Source organism: Culex pipiens, chromosome 2 (genome assembly GCF_016801865.2).
Source record: "Culex pipiens pallens isolate TS chromosome 2, TS_CPP_V2, whole genome shotgun sequence".
NCBI lineage: Eukaryota > Metazoa > Arthropoda > Insecta > Diptera > Culicidae > Culex > Culex pipiens.
Window position 1 is genome coordinate 31,012,798 of NC_068938.1, and position 18,655 is coordinate 31,031,452.

The 18,655-nt window shown below is 42.7% G+C and overlaps 1 protein-coding gene across 4 annotated transcripts in view; it reads right to left on the reverse strand.

Moving 5' to 3' along the window:
• Nucleotides 1-17,386, reverse strand: part of LOC120419661 (protein abrupt) — a 96,851-nt gene extending 79,465 nt beyond the window's left edge. For 3 of the 4 annotated variants that reach the window (XM_039582424.2, XM_039582423.2, XM_039582421.2), the window contains exons 1-2: nucleotides 16,781-17,386; nucleotides 6,165-6,348 (exon numbers count right to left, since the gene is read on the reverse strand). The gene's annotated coding sequence lies outside the window, so the exon portion shown is untranslated. The remainder of the gene's footprint in view (nucleotides 1-6,164; nucleotides 6,349-16,780) is intronic. The other variant, XM_039582425.2, reaches the window with a different exon arrangement.
• Between the last annotated feature and the right edge of the window lie 1,269 nt (nucleotides 17,387-18,655).

Consider the following 18,655-nt stretch of genomic DNA (forward strand, 5'->3'; position numbering starts at 1 on the left):
AGACTTCATCCATCAAACCTTTTTCCGTACCACTTTTCCAAGCCCCAAAAATAAACTTTATTATTGTGATAAATTCATTCAAATTACCGTGGCAGTGCTGCCGTCAGTCTAAAACAATTACTCCAACACTTGGCGCGAGGTCGCCACGGAGAACAAAGAGCGCGCGTCCGGGGCCATTCCGGGGGCTCAAGGTTAGCGGTGGTGGGAACTGCTCGCAACCAGAACCAGATTGTTATCGGCCAGAGCGCGCGCGTTGGCATTTTTTGGAGTCTATTGTTTCCGCTCGCGCACTTGAAAATTAAATTGGGCACCTCGTCTCCCATCCTCACCTACAAGGTGGAAAATTTAAATAACGAGCAATTAACTAGCGAAAAATTAGCATACTTTTTATGGGCTTGAGCTTGTTTTGGGTTTTGGGGTATAATTGGGCGCACTGTTTTTGACAGCTGCGCGGCACGCGAGGGGCGCGCCAATCGAACAATTTGCGCGTTTGCGGAAAATCAAATCCAAACTAACGCAACTTTCGGTTTTAATCGAAACCAAAAGTGTGCGCCAACTTAAACGGACCTCGCGGCTCGTTTTCTCCACTCAAGAGATCAAAAAACGCATTCGTCACGCATCCCCTCGACTGTGGGTTTTTTTTACATTGAAGGCACTTACGAAAAAAAGTGTAACATTAGATAAAACCGTACATAAATTAACACACAAAATTAATTGCGTTTTACTTCTTTGTGGGTACTCGCGCAACTCGTAAAACTGAGCCGCGCGAGCTTAGCTGAAAATTAGAGTACATGAAGTTTCGGAAAACCTCGTAAAAACAACACAAGGCGAATAATTAAAATAATAAATAATTACGGCGGACGCTTGCCTTATTTTTGAGGGTGGAGGGGTCACACACTCTTCATAGCCCCTCGTCACTGGTAGCTGTCAAAAAGGGCAGTGCTGCCAACTACCGAGGGGTGATTCAAAGAAACGTCTCGATCTCCGATCTATGAACCCGTTGTGACGCAGGTTGATTGTGTGCTAGCCAAAACAAAGAAATGGCCTCGCGGTACATATGTCTCGGTTGGCTGGCCGGCGATAGTACGCCGCCGCGCTCTGGTAATGAAATAATTAAAACTAGAGGTTTGTTTTTAAGCGCCCCCTCGAAAAAAAGATGAGCTAGTTGAGGTTATGTCTGGTGCGGTTAGGCGGATGCAATGATGAACCAATTTGCTATTCAGAGCCCAACGCGTCGTGGTGGTTTTTCGGGGGACCTTGGGCTCGCCAGTTAGACGGACCAACCGCGACCATTGTTTGGGGTCGGAAGAGGAAGAACCGCTGAAGGTCTCGCGGTTGCAAAGCGCACTCTGTCGTAATTCGCAACGGTAGGAGGTCGTCCACTAATTGCCGGTGACAGCGGAGTGCACCACGTGAACGACACTGCTGGGCGGTGACAGATGAAGTCATCGCACTCACGTGTCACATTCCGGGTTGGTTCCAGCGGCGACCAAGTGCGGGATCTTTAGCCGGGTAATGAGCGCTCGGTTGTTTTATTTCAGTCGGGCCAGTAGCAGAAGTCGGAACCGTAATCCGGCCGTGCAGTACTCATTTGGAAGCACACACACGGAGCATTTGTATAATAGTCGCTAATTAGTCATTCGTATTTGGTTGATTAACATGTTTTAAACAAAAAAGTCAAACAATCTCTCACATGTACGTACGGGTGCGCAACGGACGTGGTCGTCCGCGGACCGGGTGGGGGCAATTGGGACCAGGGGCGGAACGGTAACGTTATATTTGTCTCGGTCAGGTACGCGGGTAGGGTGGTTCTTGGATATCGAAGAACCGCAAAATCTTCAGAAGCCGCGGTTGAAGTTACGTTGAGATTGAAGTCTGACTTGGTTGATTTAGATTTTGAGTTATCAACGACAGTCGACACAACCCTAAGCCCGCAGATTTCACCTTGTCAAACAAACAAACAATTGTTGCAAACTGTTGCACGGTCTCTACACCCATCGATCTCGACCGTTGTGGCCCGGGAGCTAATTTTTATGACTTTTTATTAAAAACTATTAGCATGGTTCGAGCGTTTGTCGCACTCGACTGAACTGTACAACGCTGAACGCCAAGCTTCAGGTGAGCTAAGCACAGTCCGACAGAGTTTAATTAGTATTCAGTGTACAGAGTTTACAGCTGGACTGTTTGTTCTACCAGCCGAGTACTAATCAATTAATCACGACTACCGACCGCGTCTTGACTCAGTTGCCAAGTCATGTGGCGAGATGTAATCCGGTGTCCACTCCGGATGATTGTTCTGGACCTGGTCACACGACCCGCAAAACGGGGTCAACTGCTTTTAATTGAGACGCAAATTCGTTTATCGACGGATAGCGCAAGAACCGGCGTTGGTCGCCCGGCTGGTTGTCGTGAATTCTGTATTCATGCCAAGTCGTTATTAAACTCAAGGTTGCTTTATTTTGAGCCTTGGCAGTGTGTTTGGCGTCTCGGACATGGATATATTTCGTTCTTTTGTACATTTTGCACATGTCCCAGACTTTTTGTTCTCGGAATATCCCGGGGTAACGAGGGTTTGAGGGGGGATCCAATCCTCAGACAATGGCAAGTTCATAATTAGACTTCTTCCAATGGCTCACACGCGGGTGGTGGCCCGACCCGAGCTACGATTATGTAATAATAATCGATGACAACGTGTAGAACCAGCGGGAACTCCCTGCGGGAGAGTGTGCTGCCGCCCGGCGACGACGGCGAAAACAATTTCAATTAATCTCAAGTACATGCATAACTTTGTCCCCGGGGCGGTGCGATGTGACTTCTTGGAGAGTAAACTCATTCGATTAGAGGTGGAGGGGCGACCAATTTGTGACAGGATTACCAGCTTTGACAGTTATGGCAGTTTGAACTACCGCTCTACGATCATTGGATTTAAACTTTTGAATTGCGTTGCGCCCTCGTTAGCCGAAATGGCAACACTGCCAAATTTTGACAGCTAGCTCATCCTGGTCACCTTGTCAAACAAATTTCACCATATTACTGCGCAATAGGCCCCCAAAACCAAAGCTAAAAACTCTATTCGCCACCTACATTCGAGTAGGAGAACTTTGGTGCAAGGTTACGTTTACGGTTATGCGCGATAAGTGCAAAGGGGAGTGAAAACTAATCTAAGATTTTTTAAAAGAAAATTGATCTTTTGTAATAAAATAAAGTTAACAGGAGGTAAGAAATAAAAAGTTCTATCGACTGACTTTTTGATTTTTTTGCTAAGTTGCCTTTTTCATTGAAAATTCTGAGATCCGGATTGAAAATGCGAGAATGAGGTTAGATTGCTAATTTTGAAAATCAATCCAATTATCATTTTTCAAGCAGATCTTTGCTTTTATGGTAGAAGTGACTTTAAAAAATAATTGTCCACTTCTGGAGTTTTTTTTGAAAAGGTCCAATAAACCAAATTTCCAGTTTTTGCTTTTTGGGTGTTTTTAGAACCGCCTTGAGTCAGGGGCAAGTCAGGGGTATTGAAAAACACCCAAAAAGCAAAAACTGAAAATTTGGTTTATTGGTCCTTTTCAAAAAAAAATCCAGACTTGAATAATCTACATTCTCAATTGATTAGTTATGTTTTGGTTGATTAAAACATTCCCTTATTTTGAATCAGATAATGAACAGGTTAAATCGATCATCACAAAAATATTTTCGTTTATATCAATTAAGCTATTTATTTCTTACCTGAAAATGGTATAATTTGCTATTAATGTCGATTTTATGATGAAATAAAACAATTTCAAATTTCAAACCAATTTACTCGCTGTAGGTTATAATGAAAACATCACCCCAAGTTTGAGCGCCCTCTAGTGGGGGGTAATTTTGACGTTTGATTGCCTATTAGTTGATCGATTGCCAAGGAGTCCCGGGGGGGTAGGTCTGCGACTCAATACCCAGCCTGCTTCGTCGGGACTCTATTAATTAATATAATTTCCAATGACAACAGCGCCCGTATATACGCCGAGCAATCGCCGAAACAATGTTGATTGAACTTCGGTGTACGCATTTCAATTTGTTGCTCGTGTGTGTTTGTGTATTTGTGTGCCGGCGGTTGTGGAGGTTATGTTTGTCCGCTCAATTAGACTCTTTACTATTTGAATTAGAAGGAAACACAGAGCGGAGTTGCGAGAAACTGGTTGAGCGAAACACACAAAAAAATACAAAGAATGTGACTTTGAGCGCGGGACCTATAATTAACTTAAAGTTTCATTAGCACAATTGCTCGAATCGTTCGGAATCGAGAAACTTTTAACCAAACAATACCAAGCCGTGCGAGCTGTCAAAAGTAGTACCCGAAAGCGCCACGGCGTGGCGCGCCAACGAGTACTCGCAGCTTGAGACAAGTGCTCTTTGTTTGTGTGGAAATAATTAATATGTCGTAAAATGTAATTAATAAAGTTTTATGACTTCCTCTTTATCAGTCATTCAACGGGACGACGACTGCCGTCGTCGTCTTCGATAGTCGCTCACAGCTCACAGTCAAGACGACGAGGGGTACGACGCTTCTCGCGTCAGCTAATTTGATCACGGGGGCCCATTATTAACAGCCTCCCCCCCCACACGTTCCACTCGATTTGAGCAACCCCTCCCCCCCTTGCGCGATAATAACAATGCAGTGACGCGCCATATTTGGACCGACTGTCATTTGATTTGCGCTCGGCGGCCTCAAGTGCTCTCAATATAAAAGCGCTCACAACAATTCGGATAATTGCAGCCGCCGACGCCGCCGAATGGGGGCGCCCTAATCGCCCAGCTCTTATCAGTGGCCTAATGGTCGCGGCCGCGAGGGCGCAATTAAGTCAACTGGCAGCACTGCTGCTGGTGCAACTGTCAGACAACACCACGTGGCGGTCTGTCGATTTGTCAACATTGTTTACGATCCGTGAAGAAAAAATCGCAAACCCGCTCGTATCATAAACCGCGACTTTTTATTACCATTCTCCTTGGGGGTCGCAACTCAATGAAGCGATCAGCTGTCAAATTGAAACGCAATTACACGCCGCGACGCGGCGCCACCGTCACTGTTTTCGTTGTCGCCAAAAAATGCAGATTCATCTCATCGCGTAAAAAAAGGTAAACAATATCCGTCTCATTCCCCACAACCGCCCACGTGGTTTACAGTAGGTATTATCACATTTTACAGCTCCATCGAGAAAAAAATTGACGACCCTTCCGGAGGGGGGTAGGAAATCCGCGACGACGCGGAGGTTTGTTGTGATGGGCTCACTTCTTGGCAGGTTTTCCTCGCGCGAGCACGTGGCAGCCCCATCCAGAGAGAGAGAGCGAGGAGAGAGAAGGCAGAGCCGACTGGGTGACTCACGGGTTGTCGAGGGGGGTGAAATTATGATTAATTTTATTTTCATTTCCAATAGGCAAACGGCGCGGCCGGCCGCTCGAGCGTGTCAAGAAAACGGCGAAAAAGGGTTGGATCCGGCGACGATTGGCGAGGATAGGGTGACCAGAGGGGGGGAAATTGACGAAGATTTTCGTGAGTTCTGATGATTGAAACTGTGGCGAGCGCGTGGGATGTCAGATTTGACAGGTGGTTCCCACCTTTGCTGAGTGACCTTGACGCCTTGGGCAGCTGTCAAAATTGTAAACAAACTTTGCATCTAGTTAGAGCAGATTGGACTGATAGTTGACTGACTCCAGTCCTTTTACATCGATTCTGGAGTACAGAAAAGTTAGCTAATGCATCGCTAACGAAAGAAGTTCAAAAGCTGACAACCCTATCGCTACGTCTGCAAACATTTTATTTAATTTTCACGCACGCATCGCGAGGGGTTGCCCCTTTCCCTGCGAGGGAGCAGGACCTGAGGGCGGCGAGACAAAAACTTTTCCGTCTGCCGCACCGCGTTCTCAATGAATGTACAAATAGACGATTTAAATAAACGAGTGTGTGTGTGTGCGCATTAAACGGTTGGTATACAGCGCACATATTGGGAGAGTAAACAACAAACAAAAATACTCGACGAAAGGTGAGGCGCGGACAGGTGTACGTACACGATCGATTTGACAAGAAGTCGCGTGTCTCAAATATTGAGTCGGTAGATGTCGCCCTAATCGCGCTCGACTGTCAAATTTACACTGTCAACAAAAGAGGGGGAGAGGGGACGGGTACTCACCAATAACTCAACGCGGATCGGCTGCTGGATCCGGGGATCGGGATCGGAGCACTTGTCACCTTTCTGGAAAATCCTCTTCTTGCGACACGGAAATCTTTTGACACTTGATATCACTTGGTAGCGCTTGCACACTCTGCAGATGGTTCCGAGGGTCTGTTCAAACTGCTGCCTTACACGAGGGAACCTGCGAATAAAAGTTCCCGATTAGAATCGCGAATTTGTCTCTCCAGTGCGAAAATGAGCATCGTTTAACTGTGAACCCCCCTCCGCACATAAAACTATCCCATAGTTGTTATTGTTTTATTGATTTTTCCTTCCAGGCTATTCGCTCACTCTAATCGGTTAACGAGGGTGGGACGGGGAGGAGGAGGCACTTTTACAAGTACTTGAACACTCGCTCGGGCGCGCGCTCACTACCATGTCTCTACCCGTTTCTACATCGAAATGTGTCGTCGTTGTCGTCATTTGGAGCAGTGTACAGATGTCGCCGTGACGTCGCGCAGAGACGGCACTATGGCCATTAATCGGGAGCCCGAGCGGGACAGATTCCGCCAACCGTGTAACTATATGAATTACAATGGAACAAGTACTTTTCGGGTTGCCGATTGTTGTGTGGAGTTTGGCGCGGTAGCCGCAATTCAGGGGCAGTTATCGTAGTAGTTGTGCCAGGATCCGCTCCTCGGTTAATGGGCACAGGAAGGTGGTAATTTTATTTATTGTTGGGAATAGTGCGGTTTAGATGCGAATGCTCTCGCTCCCTCTCGATTGTGTTAGTGTAACCGGGCAGGGGTTTCTCTGTATTAGTGGCCGTCTCGGAAGATGATGAATTTTCCGTGGAAACACGCTGTGTGGGAAAACTACAAATCAACTGTGTTTTATTTGGAGCCAGTAAAAGGATAACGACACCATCGCGCGCCGTCCAGTCGAGAGTAATGAGCGTGTAACGCGGCGAGTCTACCTTGCAGGCGCGCGCGCTCGCTCTCTTGCGCTCATTCGCTCTCACGGAGCGCGCCACCACGTGCTTCGGCTGTGTGGGTGCATCTTCTAATTGCGAGAGGAGTTCTAATTACTCATACAGTGCCGAAATCAACGGGATGGTTTGGCGAAACTGTTTTTTTTTTTTTTTTTTTTTTCTTCACAACTTGTTTTTATTAGGTCCTTTTAGGTGCTACGACCAGGTTAGGACCGAGGATCAAAAATACAACAAATAATAAATAATAAAAAAAAACCTAACTGAATCAGATGATCATTTTCTCGTGCCATGTGTCAGCAAGTGTGCGATCACGTCAATCTGTTCCTCGGGTGTCTTGCACTGCCTCAAGCGAACTCTGTATTCTCGGTAAATGGCCCACAGCTCCGACTCGCTGTACAGCATCCGTTCACCTTGTTGCTCCTTCGGGGTTGCACCGGCGTCGGCGCCAGTATTTCCTTGACTTCTTCCTGCGGGACGAGGATGTTTATCTTCCGGTACCGCTCCAGGTAGCGGAGGAAAATCCGCCGCGGTAAACACGGCTCCTGCAGGAGTCTGTTTGTCCTTCTTCCATGCTGGCGGCTTCGGCTTGGACGCCTGCTGCCTCGACTGGATGAACTGCGCACGTTTGGGACAGCTGCGGTCCAGACCCTCGTGGGATCCAGAACAGTTGACACATTTCTTGGCTTGCGTTTCTTCTGCTTTGCACTTTTCTGTGTTGTGGGGACCCCCACAGCTGCTGCACCTGGGCTTGAGATGGCAGTTACTGGTTCCGTGACCGAACTGCAAGCAGTTCTTGCACTGGGTCACGTGCGGTTCTTTGTTCCGGTAGGCCACCCACCGGACGACGACTGGTCCCACTTTCTTTACCTTGCTACTCAACTCCTTCAGACTGGTGTGCCCCTTGGGGAAGAGCACGATGAAAGGCGTCTCATCGATGGCGGGAAGCTGCTGCTTCCGCCTGATGGCGTGTACTGCCAAGACGTCCAGCTGATGTTCCGTCTTGAGCAGCTCCTTGATGTAATCCGGTTCCACGTTCGGGAGACCTCGCATTACTACCCGGTGCGGTCTCGCACTGCGCTTTCCGTGCGTATAGAACTGCACCTTGTTCTTCGTCAGGTGGGCTTGCACCGTGTCGGAGTCGTCGCTCGAGAAGCACGTAATTTTTGTGCCGTACCGCGTCAGTTTGTGTTCCGGCTGGACATCACACGACGACATCACCTTCGCAAGGCGGGCGAAGCTCATTTCTTTCACCACCAGCGGCGGCTGCTTCTTCTCCCCGGCCGACTTGCCGGTTGCTGGTACCACGGGGATGGTTTTTTCTGCTGCTGGGTTCGCATTGTTGTTGTTGTTGCTCTCCTCCGCTAGCGGGCTGAACTTGTTGTTGCTGAGCAGTTTCTCCACATCGCCGTCGTTGCCGCCATCGCCGACGTTGATCTCCTCCTTAGCCTTCCTGCGGCGAACCTTGACCACGGGACGAAATTCGCCCCCGTCCTCTCCTCCTCCTTCGGAGTCTTCCACCTCCATGCCCGTCCCCGCCTGCGTCTTGGGTTGAAACCCGTCCGGTTTCTCCCACACACTTTTCCTCAAGGCCGCGTTCCAGTAGAACGTCCTTCCATTCTCAGCCCTGTGCTCCGTCCACTCACTCTCCACCGTCGCGGCCGCCGCCATGGCCGTCGGCGAAAGTTAACAAAACACCGTCAAAAACGCGCTAAGCTAGCTCGAAAGACGACCAAACCCAACGAAAGTTGAACAGGGAGTGTTGGCGAAACTGTTGTTGTGATCAAACAATTTGTGAGTGTACACACTGGCTGACTTTTTTTCGGAAGGGTGAAACTCCTCGCAGATGTCTCACCCAGGAGTAATGGAATTAATCTGTTCCAGACTTGAGAGATGTTGGAACGGGGAACTTTTCCTGAATCATCAGTCAAAGCTGTCAACGCGGCGGACCGCGGACTCCGCTAAATGGCTTTCTAATCGAATTAAAATCAGTGCAATTTCCCGAGCACCCCGGCCTCGAGATTTTCTTTTGTTACATAATCTTCAATTGAATTAAAGCTTCCTCCTGGAAAGTAGAGTACCCAGTAACTAGAGCACACCAGTCGGTGGGGACGGACAGCAGTTGCAGAAATTTTTGCTTCCTTCGATTAATTCAATTAAACTCAATTACCATGTCGCCCTGCCCTGATGTAGTTACAGTCAATTCGAAGGGACGGGGGCTCGCGAATAAGAAAGTCTCGCCACTTGGCATAGCGGGCACTACTAGCGGTATCGACGGACAGTAAATAATTCCATTAGTAATTAATTAAATCAATTGAACTTAATCGTCTTGGCCGCGGTGCGCGACTGCGTCAAACGGACGGAGGGACGAACCCACCAGCCCAGGTTTCCCATGATGAATTATGCAAAATCAATAATCGATTCCTTTTGCGCCATGGCGAGCCCATCGGTAAAGGGACTCGTTTACTTGAAGAATTAATGATGGGGTTGCAGGCCAATTGGGGGGTGGACAATTGCAGACAGGGAGAGCATGCGAACACGTGATTGTGAAATATTAATACTTTTTTATTTGCAATTTCTGCAATTGCAGGGCCCGCAGTTAATGATGGTTATGTGCGCAATGTAAACAGCTTTTGCCGGGACATATTATAACGGGTTAAGTGCCAGGTGGTTGCATAACTGATGTTAAACGGTGCAGCGCAATCAGGGAATCAATTTTGATAAATTGTTTGTATTCAAAATTTAAAAAAGTTTAATTCCAAGAACATGAAAAAACATATAATATCAAAATTAAAAATTTGGATTGATTTTTTATTCTCTCCCTTATATTTGACATAAGAAACCCCTAAAATTACAGAACTCATTTGTGGAAAAATTAGGAGCTTTTTAGAAAAACTAACTTTAAAATTCAAAACAGAATTTCAAAATTTTTCGACAAAATAGCACACATTTTTTCTACTGTCGAACAAATTTGTTTAACCGTGTTAAATAAATGATTGAAAGCAGAAAAAAACAGAAAAAAATCAAGCTCCTTTAAAAAATATAATAACAAAATACTAAAAAAAACATTACATCGATTTCTTGCAACTGCATAAAGATGGGTATAAGAATTTTTGTGTTCTTCCCATCCGTGCTCAAAATTTTTAACATTCTAAAAGCTCAATTAGACATCAATCAGTTTTCTTTCGTTTTCTCATGATTTATGATCTGTCCGATTTTTTTAAGATTTTTATTTTTTTTATATATAATTATTGTAGCCTGGTTGCAATTGTGAAAAAAAGATTACATACAACTTAAAATATTTAAATGGCAATTATTAAAAATTCGGCATCTATTTCAAATCACGTATTCCTAGAAAAACGTGTTTTTTTGTGTTAGTCATTGATTTCCCATTGAAATGGCATATTTTCTGTTTGGTTTTTCGCATCGGAAGCCAAAATTTAACGCTATTTTAGTGAAATTTGATTTTTTTGAAAATGCGTTGTTACAACCTTGAGCAAAAAATCGATGTTGACAGAAAAAAATAATCGATTATGGGCAGTGAAGCAACCAACTGGAATAACAAATAAAGACAAGATTTTCAAAGTATTGATCCAAAGACTTTAACAGGATCGCAGAGGTCGTAATAAAAAAAAATACTTTTTATGCTTGTTTAATGTTCAATGCAATATAAATTTTAATTAATTTTATCGATAAATTCTGCCGGTTTCGTCTATTTCTTGTGAAAAATGAAATAAAAACTATCCAACAAATTCTAGTTTAAATTTTCAAAAGGTCCAATCTGCACAGGGAAACCTCATAAGTTGTTTTAAAAATTTACTCCAGAAATGTATTTTTCTTAAATATTTTTTTTCAAAATTTCAAAGCTTTTTTAGCTGTATTTAATCTAGTAATTTTCTTCAAAAACTGAAAATGAATATTTTTTAAGAATTAAGAGGCAGTATTTGTAGATTCTGCTCGGTTTGTTCTAGAGGTCGTATCGCTGTGTTCCGATTTGGATGAAACTTTCAGGGTTTGTTTGTCTATACATGAGATGAACTCATGCCAAAGCCCTCTACGACAAAGGGAAGTGGGGTAAAACGGGCATTGAAGTTTGAGGTCCAAAAAACATGAAAAATCTAAAAATTGCTCGCATTTCCGTAAAACTTCATCAATTTCAACTCTCTTAGATGCATTCGAATGGTCTTTTGAAGCCCTCCAAAATGTGCTATAGACATCCAGGATTGGTTTGACTTTTTTTCATAGCTTTTGCGAATTACTGTTAAAAATGGATTTTTTAAAACCTTAATAACTTTTTGCAACAGCCTCCCACACCCCTACTTTCTTAGATCAAAAGTTAGGGAATTTAATGGACTATAAGCCTATGGTATTTACTTTTTGGCCAATCGCAGTTTTTCTCATAGAATTACGATTTTTCTATAAAAAACATTTTACAACGTTAGTTTTTGCCCTGTAGGACGGCACTTTTTGGTCTCAATTTTGAGATATTCGGAATCCTCAGAAAATTTTACATTTTTTTCAATTTTCATTCGATTTTTTTTGTTTAATAAACTGAACCTAATGAATAACGCCGATTCTTTTGCGCATGCCTAATTCAAGGAGAATCATGATTGATTCAAGTTCTTGTCAAAACTTCTGCAAAAAAAAATCATTGGAAGAACTTGAAATATTGATTGTAAACTATTTAGAACGAACACATCACATACTGTTTATTTATACATTCTAATCAAATAAAAGTTTGAAATCATTTAAAATTTCAATTTTTGGACCACAGATCCAATAAAAATTAAATAATTTTTTAATAATTTTTAGCAATGTTCCTATTATTCACGGAAACATATTATAATTGGATGCCAGAATTTTATCGTTATTGTTTTTTGTAGCATTTTTCAGCAACTATTTTTAGGACGATTTTCAATATTGGTGTGTTGTTAAGATTTTTCGTTTATTCTTTATCCACTGCAGAAAGACAGATTCGATTTGCAAAACATTGTTATGAAACATGTTGATTTGTATTAGAATTTTGTAATAATTCTGAAAGTAATAAAAGATTCTGCTGAACAGTAACTAAAATTGTGAAAATTTTACTTTATTTATTTTATAAAGCTACTTGTTCAAAGATTATTGATTTTATTATTTTACTTCATATTCTTCTAAGCTTAAAATATCAAATATCTTTTAGCATAAATCGAACCAATCCATGTTCACCAAAGAAGTTCACCCAATTTCACGTGACCACCGCCGAGCCTCGTGTCCAACTAATCAATTCAATTGAACTCGCTCGCGGCAGCGGCTGGCACCAAACCGTATCATTTTCCATCGATTCTAGTCCTCTCATCATCCTAAAACAGTTTCCATGTTCTAGTCCGCACCCCGCCACCACCCCCTTCTTGTATTCTACTATCAGCAGAGCAACTTCCAAAGTAGCCCGATCGCGGCGCGGCGGGAAAAGTGGGTGAAAAAAGGGTTCGGCGTTCATCATTTCGGCGCGGCCCATTGTTCATCCTGATAGCGGGTGAGGGTGATTTTCGCAATAAACCTCAGGTCTAACATTCTGTTTTTTTCTGGGTGCAGAAAAAAGGGTGAGGGTGAATCGAGGAGGAGGAAAACCAAAAGAAAAAAATCAGATTAATAATTAAAGCCTGAGTTATGAGTTTTCGATAATTCTGCGATTTCGATTTTTTTCCCTCTTGGTTTCGTTTGTTGGTAAATGTACTTCTTTTTTTTATCTGCTGAGAATGATGGAATATTATTTTTAGAACCGGGCGAAAAGATATCGATTCGATTTAGTGTGTGTCCGAAAGATCGGCCACGGTCGAATCGGCGGCGCCCAAATCTAGGGGGTGGGTGAGCAGCAGCACACAATGGTGTGTGTGGTGAATCTTTTTATCGCGGGGAAAAGTTTGGCACCGAAAGAGAGCAAAAATAAGGAAACGCAAAGGGTGGGTGATTAATTTGCACGATTTTTCCGCAGTTGCAGCGTGGCCGAATGGTTGGAAATGGGTGAGCTTGTGTGTGTTTGCGGAAAATGAGAGGGAAAATCAATAAACTATGTAAGATCGAGAATATCGGAGCCGGAGCATGGTGAGATAAGGTTGTTGAAATGGTTAAAAAATAACTTTTATCGATCAAACAAAATTAAAACGAATTCTTTGAACTGCAAAATGCAACAATAACTACAGCTAAATTTTATTTATTTTTTGGTATGATTGTTGAACTCCAAGATTTTTTTTTTTATATTAAGTTAATAGAAAATCATTCAAACTATATTTTTTTTCACTGTTATTTTAAACTAAGTTTTGCTGAAATCTAGCTAAAATAAAAAAAGCGCTTTTACTTCAATTTCATGTTGTTGGAATTTCAGTTATATTCTTCTAAATCTTTATTACAAGTGATGGATAAAATCGAAAACAATCAAAAACCTTATCATTAAAAATTCGCTTAGTTATGTTATTATTACATTGTTATCTTTTATTGAGATATTTGTTTTTGTTTTTTTTAACCATACACATTTAAAAATGGCCGCTGCATTTTTTTAAATTTTTCAAGCATTTATTGTGGCACAATTCTAATCTCAATGATTGACAACAATTCTTTTCTAAATTGACATCAGAATGTGAAAATTTAAATAAAACGAATTATCACGGTCAAACCTCAAGATTACATTATAAATAAAAGATATGGAAAATAATGGTACACGCAAAAAAAAAGCTTCCCGTAGCAATGAACAAAAAAACACCAAAAACCTGTTCTTGGAAACGTAAACAAATTCATGAAATCATGGTAGAATAATCATGATATGCACTTCATATAAGGTGAAGCCGTTGATCATTTTCGAAGAAAATTGATCATCACTATAAAATATTCTGTATTAAATTCAATTTAACGAATTTCAGCACCAAAAGGAATCAGTGTGTGCCGGTTGTTGCCTTCTTGAAGCCACTGTAAGAATTTTTGATCTAAATCAATTGTGCTTCAAAATTTATATAATTTTGTGGCACAGTCATTGACGTCCTAGTTGGCAATCATTGATTAATGACGATTTCCATAACTTCACAAGGAATGGGATAATCGTTACCAAAAGAAATCAGCATGTGTAGGGCACTATTCTAAACAACTTGTTGAAGGAATTTTGTCAAAATATTGAAAGCGAGGCAAAATTTATATCTTTGAGCGAAAAATCATGACAATGATGGAAGTCTTCACGATAAACCAGTTCACGAATATATTATCTAAAAACTTGAAATTACTTAGTTAAAAATCGAAATTTATCTGATTTAATGATATGGATACTGAAATATTTAAGTACGTTTCTCTATTGTTATTGTTCTCCACTTCCCTTTTTTTTACAACATGTCTTGAAATATTAGAAATTCTGAAGGACAAGCTTTACCAACTATTTGTTACATTAGAGTTTAATAATAATATTTTTAATTAAAAAAATTGGTCTTTTTTAAGAATCTAAAAAAACTGGATCTAGTAAATTTCTAAATTATTATTTGAAAATGGTAATAGTTTTGATTATGTTTATTGAATACGTTACAAATATTGAAGAAAATTCAAGGTTTTCCAACGGATGAATTAAGGATTCATGATTATACAGGTATTTTAACTAGATTTTTGTTACTTATAGTTTGAAATAAATCCCATGAAGTACGGTTGAACTTAGAAAAAAAGTCAGACTAGACTAGCAAAATTTTGAACAAATTTGATTTCAAATGGCTTGAAAGAAAGAACAATGTTTAATACGTTAAAAAAGAAAAAAATGAATTGAAATGAATGATTTATAGTGTTTTTTTAACAAATTCTTAAATAATTTGGTTATTTTAGATTTAGAAGTAAATTTCGTTGCTCGAAAAAAAAACCATTTTTGTTTTTTTTACAAGTAAATTAAGCAAAGTTTTAACAAGTTTATCAATGATTTTTTTTGGAATTCATACATTTTCAGGGGCACAAATTTAAAAAAATGTAAATTTCTGATGATTTTCCCTAACTTTCCCTCACTGTGATCTCCCTACCGACCATTCAACTTTTCCGGGAACGGCGCGCACAAGTGCGAAAGACGGGGCCCTTTTCCGGGGTTCACCGTACTCTCCGGTGGAGGAGAGATTTATGAGATTTAAGGACAAACCATAGGGAGGGATAGAACAGCTGACTATAGCTGCATTAGGTCGATCGATTAATCGTCGCGGACCGTATCGATTAGGGTGAAACTACGCCGCTTGGAGAGAGAGAGGGGTAAGCCGAGAGATTCGCATATCTACCATCAATATCTGGAGGATTGGAGGAACCTGGAAGTCGGTTGGCGTTAGCTGAAACGGCGCAGCAGGTCAGGTCAGGTTTCAAATAGAGCTCGCCCATGAATGACGACGGTGACAGGCGACGGCCTTCGGCGATTTGGTATGTGCAGTGCAACGTTCATAATCCGAAGCACTACGACGACAACAGTTTCTGCATTGTTTTTGTTCCGCACTGCACCGAAGGGGGGCTGCCACTTGACAAATATGACGACAACGACACACAAACACATGCACTAGAAAGCGCGAAACGGGAGCGCGCGCGAAAAAAATATAATTTAATTTAAAAAATTTCCCCGTCACTTCGGACTTGAGCGCGTCCGAACGCGCGTGAGAATGCGCCACCGTTATCATTCGTTTTTAATCAAAATCAATCAAACTGTTGATTAATTACGAGTATTTTGTTTGGTTTTGCTAGCGACGCGGGAGGAAAAAGTTTCATTTGTTTTATCAATCACAAACACTCGCAAGCCGCGTGTTCTTGGCGCGTTGATTGGTTTTGACTATCATTTTTTTTTCTCTCTCGTCACTCTCTATCACGATGCCCTCAAAGTTAATAATTCAATTTAAAAATAGTAATTATGAAAACAATTCGTTTCGACGTGACAGCCAGTGATGAAGAGTCTTCCCGGTGTGCGCGGCACTTATCAGCAGAGTTCGGTAAATAGCGGCAGCATTTTTTGATTAATAAAGAGTATGTTCTACTTTTTTATCAAACACAACTCTTCCACTGATACTGGAAATATAGATGGTACGTTGATTGCACACGATGAAATTAATTGCTTTTCTGGGCGGACAACGTCTCTGCGGCGTTATCGCCGTCATTAGCGCTCGGTCAGCTCCGGGAAATTAATCGATAAGGCGCGAGCGATTCATCAATGACATTCATAAAATGCGCCACAAATTTGTCCGCGGGCACCGCAAGAGTTGTTAAGATTGCAGATCTTCACGGTGTACGCTCGTGTCACTGGGTTCGAACTGGAGTCAAATTTGAGCCAAAGTAAACACTAGATTTTATAGAGAAGCAGTTTTCGTATAGAATTCGAGACACTCTATAAAATTGCCGAAGATCGCAAAGCGATCCGAGTTGATTCCGTAGAGATATTAAGATCTTTACGCGCTCAACTCAGTCCTTCAAACCTTACCTTTTGCATTGCTTACTTTGATACGTCAAACGCGTTCAATGTGAACAATCTTAAAGGTAAGGTGTCGCAGGGCTGAATTGACGTGCGCAAAGCGCTCAAAATCTTGGCTTTCTTTGGTGTAATTTGGCTCAAATTTGTTTGTAAAATGACAAAACTGAAAGATGTTGTTCTTGCTACCCCAATCTTCACGCTCGAAACACTAACCAATTCTTCACCGGTTATCACTGCTGCATCTGCTTCCGGTATCTCTTCTTCCTTTTCCAAAAAAAACCCGCTCACTTTCTGCACTTTTGACACTGTCCACAAACTGTCACTAGTTGTTTATCTTGCTTTTGTTTTCCCCGTGTCGTTTGTTTTTCTCCGCGAACCGCACACACTCCCGAGATTAGGCTTGTTTTGTATTGGTTTGCTAGTGCCTTTCCGTCACGGCGCGGAACGAACGTGTTCCGGATTCGCGAAGCGCGACCTGCAGACTGGAGACGGCTCCGCGCGGCTGTCAACGGTGAACCCCGCTTGATCTTGTTGTGGTTGTCGCGAACAGGTACTTCTCACTATTGTGAGCCGCCGCCGGAGTAGTAGTAGTCGGCGTTGACACGAGACCCGGTTGTGTGTACCGTATCGCAAGCCAGGTGGGTTCCCTACACACTTCCTCCCTCGACACGACACGCTGTGCAACTGAACTTCAAGTGCGCCCTCAACGCACACTGAACGTCAACCAACTGGAGGAGCCTCTGTGTGTGCGATGATGAGCAACTCGATTCGCGCTCTCCCTCTCTCGCACACTTACACGCGCGCACTGAATAAGAGCGTAAAAACACGATGCACACGATGCGAGCGTTACCGAATGAATGATTGAGCAAAGCGCAAAAAGCTGTAAGTACTCACGTAAGTACGTACGACCGTTCAAAGAACTCGGCCGAATGAGAGAGGAAGGAAGAACGGAGAGAACTCAGAGCGAGCTCATTCATGAGCGGCACTCACCTTGTGCAACTCAAAGGACATTCAAAGCGGAATCGAAAGAAAAACAAATCGCTCAACATCCTTTGAGCGTTCATTCGTCACTCAACTCTCCGCTCATCCTCCTCTTCAAAAGTGTGTTGTTATTGTTTAGAGCGGGCCAGCGCTCACCTTCATGAGTCAAAAGTTTACGGGCAAATCCCCAACCGCCCACCCATTGAGCTCCTTCGGACAAAAAAAAACGTGATGCCCCCCAAAATACTGTTCACTTGCGTGTGTGTGTGTGCTGTGTTGTATGAGTCAGAGCGAGACGAATTGCTCAGGCTGGAGCGCGCGGTCTCGCTCGTCTAATGACCACTATTCAACTTCGGGTGATCCACTGGCTTCGTGTGCGGAGTACTTTATGTTCGGAGCTCCGGGCTTCTTCCTTCCTGGTGGTGTCGTCTCTTTTTCTGTGGGAGGATGGTTCTGAGAGGTGGCTTAAGCAAGTGTTACAATTTATTAATTTTGTTGTAATGAGTTGTCATAAGTTAATCATTGATTTTTATTCGATTTCTTAAAGTTTTTCAAACAAATACACGATATTTTCACAAATTAAACACGTAAAACATAATGCTAGTCCTAATCCGTACAATATCCACACTAGTGGCAGATCCTGAACTGTGATCGGCGCAGCTTCAAGCTTGCGACGCTTTATAACAGCAGGGTCCTGGTAGTGGTCCTGTTCGATGAAGTAGTAGAGATTCGCCTCATGATAAACTGACGCAAACCTCTTGACGATGTTGTGAAGAGGGGAAAACGAAATCAAAGCTGCAAACACTGGTACTTGGCGGGTCACTAGTTTGGATAGTCTGAAAAAAGAGGTTCCGGGTGACTACTTCAACGAACGATTCGTAGTATGTGTACGATAATTCCATACAACACTTTTGCTCATACAAAAGCTTGATCTGTTCTTGCAGGTCAATATCGTCAGGAAAATCGTCGTTACACTCTCCATAGTGGAGAAATCCGGCATCCTGCAGTATATAGTTGTCGTCATCATCAACCCATCGACAGGTTGCGTTTATCTGCTTGAGGGTATCCAGCTCCGGATAGTACCGATTACTAAGCAGAAACGAAATC